This window comes from Olea europaea, chromosome 11 (assembly GCF_002742605.1).
Source record: "Olea europaea var. sylvestris chromosome 11, O_europaea_v1, whole genome shotgun sequence".
Taxonomy (NCBI): domain Eukaryota; kingdom Viridiplantae; phylum Streptophyta; class Magnoliopsida; order Lamiales; family Oleaceae; genus Olea; species Olea europaea.
Window position 1 is genome coordinate 18,917,679 of NC_036247.1, and position 6,402 is coordinate 18,924,080.

The window sequence follows — 6,402 nt, forward strand, 5'->3', positions numbered from 1 at the left end:
TGATAGATTTATGATGGATTGTCAAAACACCTGCTTGATTAATAGTGCAACTACAAATACTATTCTTCAAGACAAAAAATATTTCTTGGACTTAACATTAAAATAGAATAATATCAATACAATATCAAGTATATCTAATATAGTTGAAAGCTCCGGAAAAAGCTTGTATTATTTTACCAAATAATATAAAATTATATATTGACGATGCACTTTATTCCAGGAAGTCAAGAAGAAATTGCTTAGTTTTAAAGATATCTGCCGCAATAAATATCATATTGAGACGACGCAATAAAATAATGTCGAATATATTTGCATAGCTTCTTTTGTATTCTGTTAGAAGTTGATAAAAGAAAATTTTCATGCACTCCCATTTAGCATGTATTATATATTTATAAAAATGATTGAATCAAATAATGTCATGAACCAGAAGTTTGTTGACTCAAAAAGTTTTATTCTTTGGCATGATCGACTTGGACATCCAGGAGCTACAATGATGCGTCGAATAATAAACAATTCACATAGACGTCTTTTAAAGAACCAGAAGATTTTTTTACCTAATGATTATCCATGTGCAACTTGTTCGCAATGCAAGTTTGCCATTAGACCTTCAACTACAAATGCTTATATTGAATCTCCAACTTTCTTGGAAAGAATTTATGAAGATATATGTGGGTCAATACCCCACCATGTGGACCATTTCATTATTTTATGATATTAATTGATTCTTCTACTAGATGGTCACATGTTTGCCTACTTTCCACTAGGAATGTAGCATTTGCTAGACTACTTGCTCAAATTATAAAATTATGAACACAATTTCCTGATTACTCAATTAAAACTATTCATTTTAACAATGCTGGTAAATTTAGATCACAAGTATTTGATGATTATTGTATGTCAATCGAGATTGTAATTGAACATTTAGTTGTGCATGTCCATATACAAAATGGTTTGGCAGAGTCGTTTATTAAACGTCTACAACTTATTACTAGACCATTACTTATGAAAACAAAACTCTCAGCTTCTGTTTCTAGTCATGTCATATTATATACTGCATCATTGGTTCGTACTAGACCAACTGTCTATTATCAATATTCACCTTTGCGACTGACATTTGGTTATGAACTTCATATTTCTTACTTACGGGTCTTTAGTCGTGCTGTCCAAGTTCATATTTCACCCTCACAACATACTAAAATAGGTCTCCAACGAAGACTTGAAATTTATGTAGATTTTGATTCATCATCAATTATTATGTATCTTGAGCCTTTAACGTGTGACTTATTTACTGCACGTTTTATAGATTGTCATTTTGATAAAATGACTTTCCCAACTTTGGAGGAGAAAAACCACATCTTGAAAAAATAAGGTAAAATTACTTGGAATGAAGCAACTCTATCATTAAAAAAATCATTCATTTGCAAAGAATTGTAAATTAATTACCTGATGTATTTGTTGACATAAGAAAAGCGACAATTATATGTTCCAGTAGAAAATATTTTAGCAAAAATTGATTTCCCTACAGGACAATCTGTTGTAGCAAATGAATCTCAAATACGCCAGAAGCATGGTTGACCAGTTGGTTTTAAAGACTCTATACCTCTAAAAAAAAGGTAAATGAGAAAAACCAACCAAAAACATCGTAAGAAATCACATTAGAAAATATTGAGATTTCAATAAATTATATGTTATCTCATAAATTATAAGAACAAAATAATGTTGTTATAGATAATATTTTCACCTTTAATGTGGCTATTGATATTATGCAAAATGAAGATCCTGAACCACAGTCGGTTAAAGACTGTCAAAATAAAAATGATTGGCCAAAATGGAAAGAAGTCATACATGCAGAATTGAATTCTTTAGAGAAATGAAAAGTGTTTGGACCCATAGTTCGAACACCTAAAAATGTAATTCATGTTGGATACAAATATATTTTTGTACGAAAAAGGAATGAAAATAATGAAATTACAAGGTACAAGCTGACTAGTAACTCAAGGTTTCTCACAAAGACCAAGAATTGACTACGATGAAACATATTCTTCCGTAATGGACACCATCACTTTTAGATTCTTAATTAGTTTGACTATCTCACAAAAGCTTGATATGCGCCTTATGGATATGGTAACTACATATTTGTATGGTTCACTTGATAGTGCCATATATATGAAAGTCTCTGAAGGACTTAAGGTACCAGGAATAAACTATACATGTCCAAGAACCATATTCTCAGTTAAATCGCAAAGATCATTATATGTATTAAAACAATCCAGACGCATATGGTATAATCGCTTTAACGAATATTTGTTGAATGAATGTTATAAAAATGACGATGTCTGTCCATGTGTTTTCAAAAAGAAAACAAATAGTGGATTTGCAATTGTGGCAGTTTATGTTGATGATTTAAATTTAATGGGAACTCCTGAAGATCTCAACAAAATTGCTGATTATTTGAAAAATAAATTTGAAATGAAGGATTTGGGAAAAACCAAATTTTGTCTCGGATTTCAGATTGAACATTTCGCAGATGGATTATTTGTTCACCAATCTACGTATACAAAAAAGTTTTAAAACATTTTTATATGGATAATACACATCCATTGGCATCACCTATGGTTATTCGATCACTTAATGTGAAAAATGATCCATTTCGTCGACTTGAAGATGAAGAAAATGTTCTTGGTCCTGAAGTACCATATTTTAGTGCAATTGGAGTATTAACTTATCTTGCAAATTGCACTCGACTCGACATAACTTTTTCTGTAAATCAACTTGCAAGATATAGCTCTACATCAATTCAAAGATATTGGAATGGTGTTAAACAAATTTTTTGTTATTTAAAGGGTACAATTGATTTGTGATTATTTTATTCTCAAAAGTCAAGATCTGCATTAGAGGGATATGTAGATGCAGGTTATTTATTTGATCCACATAAAGCTAGATCACAAACATATTATGTGTTTACACGTAGAGGAACGACTATATCATGGAGATTTGTGAAGTAATCTTTGACAACAATATCTTCAAATCATTTTGAAATTATTACTATCCATAAAGCAGACCGAGAATGTGTATGGTTGAGAAACATGACACGTCATATCCAAGCATCATGTGGATTAACTTCAACAAATGATAGTCCAACAATTTTGTATGAAGATAATGCAGCTTGTATTGTACAACTCAAAAGAGGCTACATCAAAAGTGACAGGATGAAACATATTTCTCCAAAATTCTTTCATACACACGAGTTTCAAAAGAATGACGATATCGATATCCAACAAACTTGCTCAAGTGATAATGTGACCGATTTATTCACAAAAACACTGTCAACATCTACATTCAAGAAATTAGTTCATGAGATTGGAATGCTTCGACTCAAAGATTTTTAGTGATCAACATCAGGGGAGTAGCTGTACTCTTTTTCCTTCGCTTAGGTTTTGTCCCACTGAGTTTTCCTAGCAATGTTTTAATGAAGCAGCATTTATTTTTAGTATTCCAAAATAATTGTACTCTTTTTCCTTCGTTTTGATTTTTTTCCATTGAATTTTTATCAAATAAAGTTTTAACGAGTCATATATTTTGTAATGTATCATTCAAGAGGGGGTGTTGTAAAAGGAATGTTTATTAGGGTTTATATGTAAATGACAATTATACCCCTGCAACCCTAGAAATAATTACTATTGTATCCCCGATTGTTCTCTATAAATATAGGGCTTTAGTTCTTAGTAAAATACACAAGTTTATTGATTTCTCTTTGTTCTTTTCTCTTTTATTCACTTTTCACAACAAATAAAATGATTTGTTTATTTTCTTTTAATATTTTTATCTTTAAACAATCTATAGTGGTGTTCTCCCATTTCTATCTCCATTCAGCGTCCTTTGTTCTTTCCTTTATTTTTCCAACAAGTCACTTTAATGGAAATGATAATTTTTGCTGTTACATTAAGTTCGAAATGTGTTCTCTCCAGCTTAAAAGTATGATATTAATTTATTAATTTACATTCTTTTATATCATTTGGTTTAAAAAATGTCACTAAGAAATATAATATGTGGTATCATATATGAGCTTTTGCATGTCGATTATTGACAAAATTGTCTGTGAAAAATTATTTCAAAATATTATGTGAAATGGGATTACGTGCTTGTACTTAATATATATAGTATGTTAGTTCTTTTTGTACTTTTGTTATTACTATGATTTTTATTTTTGAGGTGTACAAATGAGTTTATTTTTTACATAAAATTCATTTATATATTGTAATACCTTATTTAGGGATGACAATGGAGCGGGTATGGCACGGGTCAATCATTTTCACCCCCCGTCCTGTCTAGTAATTTTGTTAACTTACCTTATACCCATATCCGATTAAAGTGGGACAGGGCGGGGTGGGGCATTATTTTTGCTTTTCTTTTTTTATGTCCTCAGTTAGTAAATATTAATAATTCTTTACTATTTTGTTAGAAACAACTTATATTCTCTCTTTAAAAATGATAATAAATCTGTTATTTTTGTTTGATAAAAATTTAAATTTGGAATTAACTTTAAATGGGGTAGGTAGCAGGAGCGAGGATTATATTTCTCATACCCGCTTCGTGACAATGACCCTCGCTCCGTACTCGTCCCATTTACCTGATTAGGCGGGTAACCTCCCCCCCCCCCATTCGGGGATGACCACACGGGTATCGAGTTGAGCGAGTTTTTTTGTCATCCCTAACTTTATTGGATTATCCAGAACTTAAGATGATAAGTGTTAAACTATGTCTAATAGAATGTTAAATTAACACTAATGTGTATGCCTTTCATGTCATGTTAATTTGGTTATTTAAATAATGTATGTGTTTTAAATAAGAAATCCTAAAAATTGGTACTTAGTTTATACTCAATAATAGCTGATTATACCATCTATTGTAATATGACACGTCAGTGACGTCACTTATCGTGAAAGTTTTATAAAGAAATAATTTGATTGTCCTATGTTAAATTTTTATGTCGACTAGGAACTTGAATTTATTTGGTACTTTTCATCATGTTAGAATTTCATATAGTACGGGGTCATGTTTAATATACTTGAACATTTATGTGACTCTATTTTAAGATCTAGGGATATTTGATTCGTGAACAACCAAGGCATCGTTCCAGTTGTAATGTATCAAAATCTTAAATAGAGGATAACTGCAATTATTTGATATGTTTTAATTTCGAGAATGAAATTTATTTTTACAGGAAGGATTTGTAACACCGCGCGTTCTTCTTCATATCATTATTGTTTATAATATGACGTTTGTCCTTATATTTAATTTTTAACTCATAATTTAATGTTGTCATGACTAATTATTTTTCTGTAGTGGGATGCACCTTGGACACCCTAAACGATCTCATGCCTATTAAAATAAATTTTCATAAGATGAAACAAACTATAAACTAAGTTACAGATATAGTTAACTTATTATATATTTTCCACTAATTAAATTTTATTTCACTTAATTGACCTGATAATTAGAAAACAATTAAATTATTTTAGTACACTAATTGCCAAATGATTGGTATTTAGTTACCTAATTGGAAGCAATGCTGTTACTCATAATTGATGCTTTAAAATTAGAATTAGAGATTCTTATGCAGTTTTAAAGGAAATATAATCATTATTTACCCTTTCATATCAAAATTAAGGCCTCATGTGTTACCTATATTCTTCTTTGGATAAAATTATTTGTACAAAATTCATGCATGCGGGTCTCCCTTGCATCAAAAATTTTGGCCATGCGGTCCTTACCATTCTATTGTGAGAGTGTGTAAAACTTTTAGTACAAATGTGTATGTACATGTAGCACAATCATTCTTCTTTTTCTTCATCTTCATTGACTTGGGATTCCAACGCATGAGGTATTATAATTTTTTATTCTATTTTGTTATCTTATGGTCAAACTATCTCAATGCCTTTGCAATATATAGTAGAAAGATTGAACTAATTGGTCATTCCATTTTCTGTAAAGCACACGTAGGTACAGTGTAAATATTCATATAATTTAATTTTTAGAGCAAATCCATTTAAGTATAAATTGAATTTAAGTTAGTGAATGACTTGTTTTATTATTGGTTTTTTAGGTTTCAAGTAATTAAAATTTAGTAATTTATTTCCCAAAATGAATGGATGAATGAGTGGAAATTTTATTCGTATAGGATATAAAGTGTTGTTCATTTAATGGATAATTAGAACAAAATATTCCTAGCTTTCAATATTATTCTACAAAACGTCCCTACATTTCATTTTTTGGCATTTTCACATTTCATTGTGAAAAATGTCATTTTCTCAATAAAAAATATAAAATGATAAATATACCATCCTATTTAAACAAAATAATAATAATAATAATAATAATAATAATAATAATAATAATAAT